The following is a 19,173-nucleotide window of genomic DNA, read 5'->3' as shown; positions in this document are numbered from 1 at the left end:
TCTTTGCCGTCATCCTCCATGGTTTAGCATTTGCCAAGATGGTATAACCTTTAGCCATATGTTTTTGCGACTCGCTTAGAATTTAAGCATTTGAGAAGGAGCGAACAATGATGAGGCTGGGGTAACAGAGTGATGATGCGCTCCACCATTGGACTGCTGACAAAAAAATAAAAAAGTAGTCGCGAAAATATCAGTCTTCTGTTTTATTCGCATACTATGGGGATAGAAGACGGACTACATACTTGGTTTAAATGTTACTGTTTTCAGCTGGAAACGACATGGAAAGACAGTGGTAAGAAAGAATTTAAGAACGAATAACGATAAATGTTTAGTAAGTTAGAAATTTTTCTTTTTAAAAGAAAATTTTATGAAAAGAAAAAAGTTTCCCAAAATGGCGAAAGGTCCAATTTTTTTGACCAGCATTTTTTTATACCCCTCATTAAAAAAAAATCAAGTAAAAGTCATTAAATTCGGTTGGGCTGAACTTTGGATACCCACCGCCTCGGGTATATATATAAACAATCTTTCGTAATAATCCGGTGAAAAAGCATAATTTATGCCCTCATAGAAGCTAAATCGAAATATGGTCCGATTCGGACCAAATTCCTCACGGACATTTAGTTGTCTAATAAGTACAAGTCATTGTTCAATTTTGTAGAACAAAATATTGGTCTTTTTCGTAGTTATATCCAAATATAGACCGATCTTAACCATATACGACACAGATGTCGAAAAGCCCAACATAAGTCACTGTGTCCAATTTCAGCGAAATCGGATTATAAATGCGCCTTATATGGGCCCAAAACATGAAATCGAAAGATTGGTCGATATGGCAGCTATATCCAAATCTGGATAGATCTGGGCCAAAATACAGAAATTTGTTGAAGAGCTTTACACATCTCGCTGTCCCAAATTTCGGCGAAATCGGACAATAAATGCACCTTTTATGGACCCAAAACCTTACATCGAGAGATCGGTCTAAATGACAGCTATATCCAAATCTGGACCGAACTAGGCCAAATTGAAGAAAGATGTCGAAGGGCCTAACACAACTCCCTGTCCTAAATTTCGGTGAAAACGGACAATAAATGCGCCTTTTATGGGGCCAGGACCTTAAATCGGTAGATCGGTCTCTATGATAGCCATATCCAAATCTGGACCGATCGGGGCCAAATTGAAGAAGAATGTCGAGTGGCCTAACATAACTTACTGTCCCAAATTTCAGCAAAATCGGACAAGAAATGTTGCTTTTATGGGCCTAGGACCCTAAATCGGCGGATCGGTCTATATAACAGCTATATCCAAATCTGGACCGATCGCGGCCAAATTGAAGAAGGATGTCGAAGGGCCGTACACAACTCACTGTCACAAATTTCAGCAAAATCGGACAAGAAATGTTGCTTTTATGGGCCTAGGACCCTAAATCGGCGGATCGGTCTATATGACAGCTATATCCAAATCTGACCCGATCTGGGCCAAATTGACGAATGATGTCGACCTAACATAACTCACTGTCACAGATTTCACCAAAATTGGATAATAAATGTGGCTTTTATGGGTCTAAGACCCTAAATCGGAGGATCAGTCTATATGACAGCTATATCCAAATCTGACCCGATCTGGGTCAAATTGGCAAATGATGTCGAAGGGCCTAACACAACTCACTGTCCCAAATGTCAGCAAAATCGGATAATGAATGTGGTTTTTATGGGCCTAACATCCTTAATCGGCGGATCGGTCTATATGACAGCTGTATCCAAATCTGACCCGATCTGGGCCAAATTGACGAATGATGTCGAAGGGCCTAACACAACTCACTGTCTCAAATATCAGCAAAATCGGATAAGAAATGTGGCTTTTATGGGCCTAGGACCCTAAATCGGCGGATCGGTGTATATGGGGGCTAAATCAAGATATAGTCCGATATAGCCCATCTTCGAACTTAACCTGCTTATGGACAAAAAAATAATCAATATCTCTATTTTTAAAGACTGTAGCGTGATTTCAACAGACAGACGGACGGACATGTCTAGATCGTCTTCGATTTTTACGCTGATCAAGAGTATATATACTTTATAGGGTCGGAAATGGATATTTCGATGACAAAATGAATATATCCCCAGCATTCAGTGGTGGGTATAAAAAAGTATGTGTGCAAAGTTTCAGTTCTATATATTATAGGGTTGCTTAAAAAGTAATTGCGGATTTTTTAAAAGAGAGTAAATGCATTTTTAATAAAACTTAGAATGAACTTTAATCAAATATACTTTTTTTACACTTTTTTTCTAAAGCAAGCCAAAAGTAACAGCTGATAACTGACAGAAGAAAGAATGCAATTACAAAGTCACAAGCTGTGCAAAAATTTGTCAACGCCGACTATATGAAAAATTCGCAATTACTTTTTGGGCAACCCAATAATTTTTGAAATTATTAAACCGTTAGACAGACGGAAATGGCTAGACAGAGTTTGAATTTTACATCGATTAGGAATATATCTACCATATAGGATCTGATATGGACATATCGATTTATTGCAAATGGAATCACAAACTGAATATACCACCGTCCTTTGGTTGTCGTTATAAACATCAAATCAAAGTACCTTGGAGTGTCTGAGTTCCGGACGCCCTTGGCAAATTCTCACCATATAAAACCCAAGTTTTTCCCAATGACATTTTCAATTTGCACACGTGACTTTAGTCTTGCTCACACTAATTTGAGTCCTAAAAAAGATAGCTGCACATCATATGTCAAAAACAAAACAATTATCTTGCCGCCAAATATAAAAACTACAATGTAACTGCTTTGGCTATCAAATCGTTGTTTTATTTGCCTCAAGTAGCAAATTCTTGTCACATATTTCATATTTTTATTGCCTCGTAGCACTGTGTTCATGCTATGTGTACGATCATCATTAGTTTGGCTATGTCATACAACCACTAAACAAATTTACAGCGTTGTTGTCCTCATCGTCATCATCCATATGTCTGTCCGTTCATCCTCGGTAGTCTTGTGAAGAATTACCCTTATCAAGTACCTTTAGTGGTCTCATACTTAACTGCAACGAGTGGGCTATGTGTATGAATGGCAAACTCACTGAGCTTGTAACCTTCAAAAACGTGCCTGGGTGAGGCATTTATCCCCAATTTTTGCTGTTTATAGAAGTGCGCACATGCAACCGCAAACAGCTCCAAGTACAGAGCGACAAATAAATGCATTCGTCCCCTTTGCCAAGAGATTCGGCATAGCATGCCATCATCATCGGTGTATGACAATAGCGGAATGAGAAGAGGGTGGTGGTGATGCTGTGGCATAGATGCTGTTGGCAAACGTCCTCAAAATCTTTTCGCTTGGCTGTTCGATCGTGCATCGCCTATTTAGTCATCATGCCAGGTACTTGAAGTCAGTCACTAAGTCACTCTTAATGCTTACTAAATATTTTAGTATAAATCATTTAGGATGAGAAAACAAAACAATTTTCGCAATATGTTCATGATCGGCGTGGCGGACTCTGGCTGTCCAAGCTCATCTTCATCATCTGCCGCAACAGCAACAGCAGCACCAGTAACCTCATCAATATCGTTACTTAAATGTTTGTGGGTCTACAATGGCATGAGTACTTATCTCCCCACTGCCACCTAGCGGTCTCCCTCATCACCGCCCCCTTAAATATTTTATTCATTCATATTTCTACCTTATTAAACTATACTTGGCACATCTTTTTTTTGTTGTTTCTTAATTTTGTTGGTTTGAAATGAAAAATTCTGGTTAGAAATCTTCGCCAAGCATAGACAATTTCATAATGATAGAAATGAAATGTCAACCAACAACAAAGCAGTGTTGATAAAAAACTTATAATGGTGTAATTTCATTGTAAAAACAATTTAATTTTATGGAATTTGTGATATAAGCCAAATGCACTTAGTGAAAAAAATCCAAAAAACTGTGAAATATTGGGTTGCCCAAAAAGTAATTGCGGATTTTTCATATAGTCGGCGTTGACAAATTTTTTCACAGCTTGTGACTCTGTAATTGCATTCTTTCTTCTGTCAGTTATCAGCTGTTACTTTTAGCTTGCTTTAGAAAAAAAGGGTAAAACAAGTAAAAGCGTGCTAAGTTCGGCCGGGCCGAATCTTACATACCCTCCACCATGGATCGCATTTGCCGAGTTCTTCTCCCGGCATCTCTTCTTAGGCAAAAAAGGATATAAGAAAAGATTTGCTCTGCTATTATTATATTATTACATGTTGGAGACCTGTGTAAAATGTCAGCCAATTCGAATAAGAATTGCGCCCTTTGAGAGCTCAAGAAGTAAAATAGAGAGATCGATTTATATGGGAGCTGTATCGGGCTATAGACCGATTCAGATCATAATAATCACCTATGTTGATGGCCATGAGAGGATCCGTAGTACATAATTTCAGGCAAATCGGATAATAATTGCGCACTCCAGAGGCTCAAGAAGTCAAGACCCAAGATCGGTTTATATGGCAGCTATATCAGGTTTTGGACCGATTTGAACCATACTTGGCGAAGTTGTTGAATATCATAACAAAACACGTCGTGCAAAATTTCATTCCAATCGGATAAGAATTGCGCCCTCTAGAGGCTCAAGAAGTTAAGACCCAAGATCGGTTTATATGCAGCATATCAGGTTATTGACCGATTTAAACCATACTTGGCACAGTTGTTGGATATCATAACAAAACACGTCGTGCAAAATTTAATCCTAATGGAATAAGAATTGCGCACTCTAGAGGCTCAAGAAGTCAAGACCCAAGATCGGTTTATATGGCAGCTATATCAAAACATGAACCGATATGGCCCATTTACAATACCAACCAACCTAAACTAATAAGAAGTATTTGTGCAAAATTTCAAGCGGCTAGCTTTACTCCTTCGGAAGTTTGCGTGCTTTCGACAGACAGACGGACGGACGGACATGGCTAGATCGACATAAAATGTCGCGACGATCAAGAATATATATACTTTATGGGGTCTCAGACGAATATTTCGAATAGTTACAAACAGAATGACGATATTAGTATACCCCCCATCTTATGGTGGAGGGTATAAAAAGTATATTTGATTAAAGTTCATTCTAAGTTTTATTAAAAATGCATTTACTTTCTTTTAAAAAATCCGCAATTACTTTTTGGGCAATAGAATATCCGCTATATATTTTAATTAAAATCTGTTCAAACGTCCCTTATTTAACTTGTTGAGGGATAGGCAAAGTGACAAGGGACTAACCCGAACAACTGAGAGGGAAATGAAGAAACAATGAGGACCACATCCACTAGGGCACGGGAGACTATTCTAGATATCCGACCCATTGACATAGAGATTAAGTGTGAGCTAGCCACTACGGCTATGAGACTTAAGGAGATGGGAGTTCATTTGTGGGAGTTTTTTGTAGAATCTGTGGTGGTGGCTTCTCGAATTTCGATTGGGTCGAACATTGCACGTTTTTATTCGTTAACCAGTAAGGAAGGGTAAAAGTCGGGCGGTGCCGACTGTATAATGCCCTACACCTACACTATAAGTACAATGTGGGAGCTATTTCCAATTTTGATGGACCCTGGCGAGCAAATATGTTCAAACTGTAATAACTACGGTAGACAAATGACAACATTATAGCAAATTATCCAAAATCTGACGAACATATATATGGGAGCTATATCTAATTCTGAACCAATTCCGAGCAAACTTCTCAGATAATGTGGTAGTCATCGAGGAAAACGTTGTGGAAAATTTTGGCGGGATTGGTCAAAAAATGCTCTTGCAGTGGTTTTAGAAGTTAAAATCGGGCGATATACATATATGAGAGCTATATCTAAATCTGAACCGATTTCTATAAAATTCATATATAAAATCGAGGAACAAGAGAAAATCGTTCCTACTAAATTTCGAGAGAATCGATTAACAAATGACCATTTGTTTGCAATATTACTGCAAATCGGACGAAAATGTATATATGAGCTTTGTCTAAATCTGAACCGATTTCGAGCAAACTTCATAGACATTGTCCAAGTCGTTGATGAAAGCGTTGTACAAAATTTTGGGAAGATTGGTCAATAAATGCGCTTGCAGTGGCTCTAGGAGTGAAAATCGGACGATATATACATATATGAGAGCTATATCTAAATCTGAACCGATTTCCATGAAATTCATCATCCTTCCTGCCAAATTTCGAGAAAATCGGTTTACAAATGACCATTTTATTGCAGTATTACTGCAAATCGAACGAACATATATATATATATATATATATATATATATATATATATATATATATATATATATATATATATATATATATATATATATATATATATATATATATATATATATATATATATATATATATATATATATCCAAATCTGAACCGATTTTAATGAAATTCATCTGTAATGTCGGGTGTCATAGGAAAATCCTTTTTGCCAAATTTCGAGAAAATCGGTTAACAAATTACCATTTTATTGCAATATTACTGCAAATCGAACGAACATATATATGGGAGCAATATCCAAATCTGAACCGATATTTTCCAATTTCAATAGGCTTCGTCTCTAGGCCGAAAAACATGCCCATACCAAATTTGAAGACGATCGGATGAAAATTGCGACCGGTAGTTTGTACAGAAATTAACATGGACAGACGGACAGACAGACAGATAAACAGACAGACGGACATAGCTAAATCGAATCAGAAAGTGATTCCGAGTCGATCGGTATACTTATCAATGGGTCTATTTCTCTTCCCTTTTAAGTGTTACAAACTATGTCACTAAGTATAATATCCTTAGTGTATCCTGCACCACAGTAGTGGTGAAGGGTATAAAAATAGTTTCACCAAAATGTTGCACGCGGTTCCGGTTCAAATAATCTATTTGTAAGGCCCAATTTTGCATCAATGCCGTTCAAGGTAAAGTCTTTTGGCGATGGCATACGGCTGGGCTAGAACCCAGAGAAAACTGAAAGCCAATTTGAAGCGCCGCGTTTCTTCAACATAACGATTCGATATTCGACAAGGTCAAATATTTGGAAGTGATCTTAGATAAATAATTTAACTTGTAGTGCCATACCCTCCTCAACCTATAGGGCAAAAAAACAAAAATTCACATAAAATCGCTCTGATGTGTCAAGACGCTAAGCGCAGATAAGGAGCTTAATCGTTCGCTGGGAACTATAGTACTAACGGTACGGTGCGGTACTATAATACTTACTTTTCCATCTCCGGTATGAAGCTGTCACGGGGGCTATGACACTTAAAGCGATGGGAGAATGGATATAGGATAGTAGCTGCAGTTACCACCGCGACGACGATAGTAAACCTGCATAGAATGGAATACGTTTCGGATCGGACACGATACTTGAGGTCGAGTGCGAGGCACTGCTGCCAGCGGCACAGTTTTGGATTGCCGGAACTCTGGCATTACCATCTCAAAGTTCATAATGAACGCATGGATTCGGGCGATCACGGAATGTTTTATGTGGTATGGTGTTAATGTGGGGCATCGACTGTGCACAACTAGAACTGTTAGGTTGAAAAGAGGGTGCGGACAGTTAACTGTCCGAAAAGATGTTCGCACTCGTCGTCCTTACGTGAACACCACACCACCTCACCCATTCCGTGATCGTCCGGGTCTCTGCCTGCAGGATCGTATTTTTGGGCAGTCGAAAATAATTCTCAGTACCTGGGTTCTCAATGTAGACCCCCAGGTCCACTCTGTCCTCTAGCCTTGATTCATCTGTGTAGCTTGATCTCCCAGATGGCAATACCAGAGTTCCGTCAATCCAAGAATGTGGCTCTGGTAGCAGTGTATTGCACTCGACCTCAAGTCTCATCTCAGGTATACAATCAGAAACCTCTTCTAATCCATCCGGAGTTCATATCGACGCCTCGATTATACCGCGATGGTATGATCTGCTCCTCTACTCTATCCACTCTCTCATCGACTTAAGTCTCATAGCCGCAATGGCTGTCTCACACTTTATCTGTATGCCTAGTGGGCATGGCCCTCATCGCTCCGCCTATGCCAAGACATCATGTTCTCTGAACCTGTTCTATACTAACATTGCGCTTTTTCTCCTTGCAGTCCACCAAAATACTGAGGCATAAGAAAGTATTGGTATTATCACGCTCCTGTAGAACCAGTGGGCTATCCTCGGATTCAGGCCCCATTTCGAGCCTACGTCTGTGAGTCTTCTCGGTACGCTCCTGAATGTGACACTTGAACTTGTCAGATATCGAAATCGTTCTATTCTATTAAATTGGTCCACCTTTGACTTCCTCGTGAACAAGCAGATTTCGGTATTTTTAGGTTAACATTGAGACTCCTGGGTCTATCCCAGCCCTTCGGCTCTTCTACATAGCTGATTCGGATCTTTAGCACTAAGAAGTATTATAACATCGTCTGCGTAGGATACGGGTTCAAATCCCTCCTCTGGTCATTTATGGTGGTCACCCATAGGAGTGGCGATAACATGCTCCTCTGTGGCGTGCCCTGCCTCATTTTCTCCCATATATTTATGTCATGGGACCCATAATTAATCCACCTGTTCTTAGCTAGTTGCTTATCGAGTCTCTAAAACCCCGATCTACCCGGAATTGGTCTATGGATTGGATCAGTGTGTCGATCAGGACATTGTTAAAAGCCCCATCGAAGTCAATGCATACCGCCAATGTGTACGTCTTGGCATCGAAGGATTCTTCTATTTTATGCACAACCTCGTGCAGGGCAGTCTGCACCGACCTTCCCTTGACATGCATGCAGGCATGCTGTTTGAGTTTGAGCAGTAGTTGGTGACATTATTAGAATACTGTGGTTGGAAAGTAACTTATTCGAAAAAGTCCAAGAATGGCACCATGTCTGACATAGAAAAAGTCAGTTTAGTCTACTTAAGGACTGATTTAAAAATTAAAATGTAGACCGATGAATATAAAATTGAATTATATGATAGAACAGGGCTGACGTCCGCCAGCCTTCCCAATACATAAAATAAATCGAAATTTGCCAAAAAGAGAGTTAAATATGGTTGAGCAAAAGTATTGATACATTGGAGATTTATGTATTTCAAGTCAATGGGATTCTGCTTAAGCCGTGACCTGCTTAGTCTCCTTACCTCAATCCCATAGGATATTTTTTGGGAGACATTGAAATTATTACAGAGAACCGACTGCCAAAAGTGGAAGAGCTGTGTGTCGCAGTGCGTAAAATCCGTTTAAAGCTATTCCAGGATCATCCTGTAAAGAGATGCCGCGATCTTATTGAGACTCCATGCATAATAGATGTGGCGGATCCTCCCCTTCCCTCAAATTTCAAAAACGTCAGATTTCGGAGATGGGTGCACCGATTGAAGCAAATTTTTTTATGTCGCCTTATGGTAACCCAGAAACACAAAATTGTTATACAATTTTGGGGTCAAATTAAGGGCTGCGGATTCTAGCCCTCGACTTCGACCCCGGGTCAAAAACTCCGACTCCGGCTCAATGGTCCGAGTCCGACTTCGACCACAAAAACTCGACTGGCCCATATTACCTCAATCGGTAAATATGTCATTTTTGGAATATTTTTAGGGGTGGGACGGCCCCACGGCACTTGGTGTCAGATTTTTATATCAAGTTATACTCTACTCTTGAATACCTTTCATATCCATGTTGACCCAATCGGCAAAAACTCCGACTCCGGCTCAATGGTCCGACTCCGGCCTCAAAAACTCGACTCCAGTCGATTTCGCAGCCCTGGTCAAATTACTCCCCACACAAAAACCCATCCAAACGGACATGTTTGCCGATTGGGACAATACGGGTACCAAATGAAAGGTATTTAAGAGTAGAGTACAACTTCTTATAAAAATTTGTCACCAAGTGCTGTGGGGCCGCCCACCCTAAAAAAACATCCCAAAAATTACATATTTACCGATTGAGGCAATATGGGTATCAAATTGGTAATTGGTAATTGGAAGTAGAGTACAAATCTGGATAAAGGGGATTCCCCACCCCAAATGAAAATGTTTACCGATTGAGACAATATGGGTATCAAATGAAAGGCATTTAAGAGAAAAGTTCGAACTTTATACAAAAATTTGCCTCCAAGTGTCGAGGATTCTCTCGAGAGATCGGTTTATGTGGGAGCTATATCAGGCTATAGACCGATTTGGACCGTACCATGTACAGTTGTTGGAAGTGATAACAGATCACTATGCGCAAAATTTTAGCCAAATCGGACAAAAATTGCAGCTTTCAGGGGCTCAAGAAGTCAAATTGGAAGATCGGTTTATATAGGAACTATATCAGGTTCTTAACCGATTTAGACCTATTGCAAAATTTCAGCCAAATCGGATGCAAATTGTGGCTTCCAGGGGCTGAAGAAGTCAAATCGAGAGATCGGTTTATATGGGAGCTATATCCAAATCTGAACCGATATGGCCCATTTGCAATCCCTAATGACCTACCTCAATAGGAAGTATGCGCAAAATTTCAAGTGTTCGACCTCTATCGTGATTTCAAAACCCGGGTGGCGGGCGGACACGGCTAGATCGACTCAGTATATCGGGACGATCAAGAATAAATATACTTTATGGGGTCTTAGATCAATATTTCGAGGTGTTACAAACAGAATGATCAGATTAGCATACTATGGTGGTGGGTATTAATAGCAATTTTAGGGTGTAAAGAAGCGCACCGGGCCAGCTAGTATCTTATAATTAAACACATTTTTTTCAATCCTCAAGTCCGTCAACATACCAATAATAATATATTTTTAAATGTTCATATATGCAAGTGGTTCTTCGTTTGGTTTTATAAAGAAATAACCAGAAAAAAACCAAATAAGTTGTAAAAAGTGGTTGTTGATTGTAAATGCATCCATAATTCAATCAATAACAAACAAAACAAAAAGCAGCATCAATTTACCAAGTATTTAATATTACCATAATGCTAAATGTTATTAACTGCCTAACCTCACAGATACACACAAACTGACACACTCGTATAGTCATTCAATTATTCAGAGTGTACCCAGCAAACCGATCGTTACGAAATCGCAACAAAATCTGTACGAACTTCGGATGATTCCGACTTCTGACTACGGATCCGAAATCTTTACAAAGTTATATGGAGTGGTTGAAATGATTTCGGAACGAAACTTCGAAGTTTCGGAGAGAAATCTGAAAAAAAACCTTGGAAAATTCGGAAAGGGAAATCTCTTGCCGAAACTTCGTAAAGAATTCTGTTTGTTCCGTATAGACTCAAAAACGGCTGAACCGATTACATTAAAATTTTCGCAGATTGTGTAGATTGGTCTGGAAGGAAACATAGGCTATATAACTTTTTGATATCGGAAGGGGGCGGACCCTTCCCCTTACTCCAAAAGTACTATCCAAAAATAAAAGTGGACCGATTGTAACAATGTGGGACTCAAATGAAAGGTATTCAGGAGCAGAGTACGAATTTCATATTAAAAATTGGGTCCAAGTAACTGGGAGGCCGCACCAACCCCAAAACCCCCTAAAATAGGGTTTTTGATGGATCATGACAATATGGGACTCAAATGTAAGGTATTCGGAAGTAGATTGCGATTATGGTCAGGAAGGAGAAATAGGCTATATAATTTGTTGATTTTGGGAGGAGGCGGACCCTTCCCCGTTACCCAAAAACACCACCCTAAATCAAAAGTGCGCCGATCGGGACAATATGGGTAACAAATGAAAGGTATTGGAAAATAGAATACAAATATAGTATTAACATTTGGGTCTAAGTACCCATCGGGACGCCCCAACCCCAACATTCCCCCAAACAGACATATTGGACGTTCATGTCAATATTAACCTCAAATGAAAGGTATTCGGGAGTAGATAGATAACAAATCTGGCATACAAAATCAGATCAAAGTATAGGGGGTCATCCCACCCCATAAAAACACCTGAAATGGGTATATGATCCATCATGACTATATGGGACTCGGTTTTTTTTTTGTTTGTTCCGTAGAACAAAATCGGCTGAACCAAATTTTTTTAAATTGTCACACATTGTGTAAGTTTGTCTGGAAGGAATCGTAGGCTATATTATTTTTAGATATCGGATGGGGCGGTTCCTCCCCCTTACCCCAACAACGCCATTCAAAACCAAAAGTGGACCGATAGGCACAATATGGGGATCAAATTAAAGGTATTGGAGACTATAAAACGTTATTCGACTTATACATTCAGGGCGAAGTGCCCCAACTCTAAAAATATATTAGAGAGTTAAAGAAGGCGCAGCGTAGCGGGCCTGGTTAGGCTAGTTTCGTAATAAAATTGGATGTTCTTTCCGAAACTTTGTAAAGAATTCTGAACGCTTTTGGAAGTAATTTCGTATAGAAATTAGATGATCCTTCCGAAACTTCGTAAAGAATTTGGAACTATTTCGGAAGTATTTTCGTATTCCCTCAGAATGTCGAGCAGAATTCGGAACGATTTCGTTAAGACGATTCCATAGATTAATCAACAAACTGAATTGATTTTTTTCATTGACCACATAATGGCAAGCAAATAAAGATGTGTAACCGTTGAGCAGAGAAAAATATTTGTATCTCGGAATAGGTTTTTTCAAGTCTTTCAGGAATAGGCTCAAAACGGACTTCAAAGATGCTAAAGCTGCGGTGATGATATCGGACCGTAGAATTTTGTCCGACTTCCTGTACAAACATCATACACGGAGTTCAGTCTTCGTTCAGAATTCATTCCGAACTGTTGGAAGAAAATTAAAAAAAAAAAACGTTCAAACATCGTTCAGAATTCTTTCAGAAATGTCGGAACAAAAATTCCTTCAGACAAACAGTCCAGAAATTCTTTCGAACTGTCGGAAGAAAAATTCAAAACAAAACCCCATACGAAAAGACGGTCAGAAATCGTTCGGAGTTCTTTCAGAACTGTCGGAACAAAAATTACTTCAGACAAACATTCCAGAAATCCTTCCGAACTGTCGGAAGAAAATTAAAAAAAAACCCTATTTGAAAAGACGGTCAGAAATCGTTTAGAATTCCTTCTGAACTGTCGGAAGAGAAATTCAAAAAAGAACCATATTAAAAGACAGTCAGAAATAGTTCCGAGTTCTTTCAGAACTGTCGGAACAAAAATTCCTTAAGACAAACAGTCCAGAAAAAGTTCAGAATTCCTTCCGAACTGTAGGAAAAAAAATTTGAAAAAAAACAAGTAAGAGCGTGCTAAGTTCGGTCGGGCCGAATCTTATATACCCTCCACCATGGATAGCATTTGTCGAGTTCTTTGCGCGGTATCTCCTTTAAGGCAAACAAAGAATAATGATTTGGAGCTATATCAAGTTGTAGTCCGATTCGGACCATAAATGAATTGATTGCTGAACATTGTAGAGGTCATTGTGTAATAATTCAGTCCATTCGGATAAGAATTGCACGTTTTAGGGGCTCAAGAAGCAAAATCGGAAGATCGATTTATATGGGAGCTGTATCAAGATAGATTCAGACCATGTGTCATTCGAGAAGCCGTTGTACAAAATTTCAGTCAAATTCGATAAACTCAAGAAGTCAAGACCCCAGATCGGTTTATATGGCAGCTATATCAGGTTATGCACCGATTTGCGACATACTTAGCACAGTTATTGGAAGTCATAACAAAACACCACAATTTTAGCTAAATCGGACGAGAATTGCGCGCTCTATTGGCTCAAGAAGTCAAGATCCCAGATCGGTGTATATTGCAGCTATATCAGGTTATGTACCGATTTGCGCCATACTAAGCACAGTTGTTGAAAGTCATAACAAAATACCTTGTGCAAAATTTCAGCCAAATCGGATGAGAATTGCGCGCTTTATTGGCTCAAAAAGTCAAGATCCCAGATCGGTTTATATGGCAGCTATACCAGGTTATAGGCCGATTTGAACCTTACTTGACGCAGTTGTTGGACATGATACCAAAACACAACGTGCAAAATTTCAAAATTTAAATCGGATGAGAATTGCGTCCTCTAGGGGTTCAAGAAGTCAGGACCCAAGATCGATTTATATGGCAGCTATACCACGTTATAGGCCGATTAAAACCTTACTTAGCACGGTTATTGGAAGTCATAACAAAACACGTCATGTTAAATTTTAGCCAAGTCGGATGAGAATTGCGCCCTCTAGAGGCTCAAGAAGTCAAGACCCAAGATCGGTTTATATGACAGCTATATCAGGTTATGAACCGATTTGAACCATACTTGACACAGTTGTTGGAAATGATAGTTAAATCGGACGAGAATTGCGCCCTCTATAGGCTCAAGAAGTCAAGACCCAAGATCGGTTTATATGGCAGCTATATCAAAACATGGATCGATTTGGCCCATTTACAATCCCAACCGACCTACACTAATAAAAAGTATTTGTGCAAAAATGTGAAAGCGGCTAGCTTTACTCCTTCGAAAGTTAGCGTGCTTTCGACAGACGGACGGACATGGCTATATCGACTTAAAATGTCATGACTATCAAGAATATATTGGGTTGCCCAAAAAGTAATTGCAGATTTTTTTAAAAGAAAGTAAATGCATTTTTAATAAAACTTAGAATGAACTTTAATCAAATATACTTTTTTTACACTTTTTTCTAAAGCAAGCTAAAAGTAACAGCTGATAACTGACGGAAGAAAGAATGCAATTACAGAGTCACAAGCTGTGAAAAAATTTTTTTTTCGGAACGAAAATTCCCTTAGAATGTCGAACAGAATTCGGTAAGATCTTGTCGAAAGACTTCAGAATTTGTTCAGATTTGTCTGACATCAGGCATTTGGTTTGCTGGGTAGTTTTGTGATATTTAATGATGTTCTTTCAAACATCGAACACAAGAATAATATGCCAACTTAAACAAACGATAGAACAAACCCATAACCATCATTACCATGGGCACTGCCATCGAGAAGAACATCCGTCACCCCCTTAACAATTTTCAATTTGATTAGAAAAATTAAGCTTCTGTCGTTAGTTGCTAATTTTTCTTGGCGAATACGGACTCATACTGGCATATGTTTTTCTTTAGTCTTAACAATTTAACTTGCCATCGATAAACACATACTTAATTTTTCTATTTGCAATGCTCATAAAACGGTGGCAAAAGAATTTGTTATTAAATGCTGGATGAATTAAATAGCACAGGCAACTTGTGCCACCTGAAAATAGATATCAAATTCGTTCTTTGTTCCCAACGGAAATGAAGTTTAGTTTAGTGGGTGCTTTCGGGGGTATCCCAAAACAATTGGCTCAAAAATTGGATTGGTTTTCTACTCTCAAATACCTTTTATTTGAGTCCCATATTGTCATAAAGGGTCAAATAACCCATTTGACGTATCTTTAAGAGGAAAAGTGCCACCTAGATTTGAACGCAAATTTTAATGTCATATTCGTTATCTACTTCCTAATACCTTTCATTTGAGTCCCATATAGCCATGGTCGGCTAATATGCCCATTTGGGGGTGGGTGACCTCCCATTACTTGGACCTAATGTTTTATGCCATATTTGTAATCAATACTTTTCAAATACTTTTCATTTGAGACCCATATTGTCATGAACTTCGAATATATCTGTATAGAGAATTTTTTTTTGGGGTGGGGGAGGACCCGCTGGGTACTTGGACTCAAATGTTAATACCATATTCGTTTTCTGCTCTCCAATACCTTTCTTTGATACCCTTATTGTGTCCATCGGACCACTTACGGATATGGGTGGCGTTTTTGGGGTAAGGGTCCGCCTCCACCCGATATCTAAAAAATTATATAGCCTTTGTTTCCTTCCAGACAAACGTACACAATCTATGAAAATTTTAAGAAAATCGGTTCAGCCAAGTATCATATAGTCATAATGAGTCTAATGGCGTTTTTAAGGGGTGGCGGAACCCCCTATACTTCGATCTGATTTTGTATGCCAGATTCGAAATCTACTCCCGAATATCTTTGATTTGAGCCCCATATTGAAATGAACGTCCAATAGGTCTGTTTGGGGGAGTTTTGGGGTTGGGGCGGCCCGATGGGTACTTAGACTTACATTTTAATGCCATATTCGTATTCTACTCTCCAATACCTTTCATTTGATACCTATATTGTCCAGATCGGTCCACTTTTGACTTTGGGTTGTGTTTTTGGCACAAGGGGCAGGGTCGGTTCCCCTTTCCATGCCGAAAAATTATAAAGCCTATGTTTCCTTCCAGACCAACCAACATAATATGTGAAAATTTCGAGAAAATCGGTTGTTTTCAGTCTATACGGAACAAACAAACCGAGTCCCATTAGCGTTTGGCTAATATGCCCATTTTGGACGTTTTTTGGGGGATGGGGTTACCTCCTATACTTCGACATGAATTTGCATGCCAGATTCGTTATCTACTCCCGCATACTTTTCATTTGATACCCATATTGTCCTTATCGGTCCACTTTTGATTTTGGGTGGTGTTTTTGGGGTAACGGTGGAGGGTCCGCCCCCTTCCGTTATCAATAAATTATAAAGTCTATTCCTAATTCCTGACCATATTCGTAACCTACTCCCGAATACCTTTCATTTGAGTCCCATATTGTCATGATAGTCAAATAAACCTGTTTTAAGTGGCTTTGGGGCTGGGGCGGCCCCCTAGGTGCTTGGGCCCAACTTTTAATATGAAATTCGTACTCTACTCTTGAATACCTTTTATGTGAATCCCATATTGTCCCGATCGGTCCACTTTTATTTTTGAGTAGTACTTTTGAGATAAGGGGGAGGGTCCGCCCCATTCCCGATATTACAAAAATATATATAGCCTATGTTTCCTTCCAGCCTATTCCAACTTCCTGATCATATTCGCAATCTACTGCCGAATACCTTTCATTTGAGTCCCATATTGTCATGATCGTTAAACCTTCTGATCTAGCTAGAATAGAACTTTTTAATGAAATATTTCTAGCTTTGTCACCCAAACTATTTTATTGCCCACAACTGTACGCTCCTCTAAGTAAACATAAGAGTATCATTTGCAATAAAAAAAAAGAAACACATAAAAATATTCGTATTCAGCAAATATTAACAATTGAACCAGCAGATACAGAAACATTAACAAACATTTGTAAGTGAGTGAGTGGTGAGTCGCAGAGTGCACCTAGAAGAGAATCGTGCACACTTTAACATTTTAAATGTTAAAATTTTATATGTCAAACATGTTGGTGACATTATTGGCAGAGTATGGTATGTAACCTTCAGGAACGTGCTAATGGACGATCGAATGATGACTACCAACAGCGGTGGAAGCTGTGCGCCAAGTTTTTTTTTGTTTGTTCATAAGGTGCCTGATGTTGGGTCGCCTTCGACGTCTATTCAGATTTCTTTTGGTGGTCAATGCGATTCGGAGGCGCTAGCAGTGACGATGATGATTTTAAATGATTTTTTAAATTGGTTGAAAACAGTCGGCACCTAATAATAACAAGATGTTGTCGATAGCGACATTAGCAGCAACATCTATAGCCAACAAAAGCTAGAACGGGGATGGACACAGTGATTTGGTATTAATACTCCATTTACGAGCATATGCATCAACAGCAGAAAGACAGACAAACGATTGATGATGTATTTCTTGATTATGTCAAGTTGTAAAATGAGCTCTAAGGTGGAGCTGCTGTTAAATGGCATAAAGTGTTCATTTGTTATTCCATAGCCTCAATGACATTGACAGATTATCTGTCTGTCTATATATCACTAGCACCCCGTTGTCAGATCATTTGCACATGAAGGATTTTTTACATATGTACTTCTACATGTATGAACTGCTTAGGAATAAAAAAAAATCAAAAGTCTCGAGCAAGAGAGAATTCTACAGACCGCTTTCCCTTCTCTCACCACTTGAGGCACAACTCCTCCCAGAAATTCGAAAATATCCGCCACCAAATCTTCAGCTACTTTGTTCACTACAAGGACAATGAAAGCGCGTTTGCAACTGGCTGTAAGAGTCGATGGGTAATGATTCCGACCAGGGCTGCGGAGTCGAGCAATTTTGGCTTAGCTCCGATTCCGGGAAACTTGATCGAGCAATTTTGATTTTGACTTCAATTCCGGGAAACTTGCTCGACTCCGACTCCGGACATTTAAAATGCTATATTTGTATACCCTCCATCATAGCATGGGGGTATACTAATTTCGTCAATCTGTTTGTAACACCTCGAAATATGCGTCTGAGACCCCATAAAGTATATATATTCTTGATCGTCACGTCCGTCCGTCTGTCTGTCGAAAGCAAGCTAACTTTCGAAGGAGTAAAGCTGAAATTTTGCACAAATACCTTTTATTAGTGTAGGTCGGTTGGGATTGTAAATGGGCCAAATCGGTCCATGTTTTGATATAGCTGCCATATAAACCGATCTTGGGTCTTGACTTCTTGAGCCTCTAGAGGGCGCAATTCTTATCCGTTTTTATTGAAATTTTGCACGCAGTGTTTTAGTAACACTTCCAACAACTACGCTAAGTATGGTTTTAATAGGTCGATTTTTTGATATAGCTCCCATATAAACCGATCTTGGGTCTTGACTTCTGGTGCCTCTAGAGGGCGCAATCCTCATCCGATTTAACTGAAATTTTGCATGTAGTGTTTTAATATCACTTTCAACAACTGTGCTAAGTATGATTCAAATCGGTTCATAATCTGGTATAACTGTCATATCAACCGATCTTGGATCGTGACTTCTTGAACCAATAGAGCGCGCAATTCTCATTCGATTTGGCCGAAATTTTGCATGAGGTGTTTTGTTATGACTTCCAATAACTGTGCTAAGTATGGCGTAAATCGGTATAGAACCTGATGTAGCTACCATATAAACCGATCTGGGATGTTGACTTCTTGAGCCTCTAGAGGGCGCAATTCTCATCCTATTTGGATGAAATTTTGTACAACGGCTACTTACTGTCTAATATGGTCTGAATCGATCAATAGCTTGAAACAGCTCCCATATAAACCTATCTCCCGATTTTGCTTCTTGAGCCCCTACAAAGCGCAATTCTTATCCGAATGAACTGAAATATTACACAATGACTTCTACAATGTTCAGCATTCATTTATGATCCAAATCGGACTATATTTTGCTACTGCTCCAATAGCATAACAGTTCTTACTCAATATTCTATGTTTGTCTAAAAAGAGATACCGCTCATAGAACTCGACAAATGCAAT

Source organism: Stomoxys calcitrans, chromosome 4 (genome assembly GCF_963082655.1).
Source record: "Stomoxys calcitrans chromosome 4, idStoCalc2.1, whole genome shotgun sequence".
Classification (NCBI taxonomy): domain Eukaryota; kingdom Metazoa; phylum Arthropoda; class Insecta; order Diptera; family Muscidae; genus Stomoxys; species Stomoxys calcitrans.
This window is presented reverse-complemented; position numbering follows the sequence as displayed.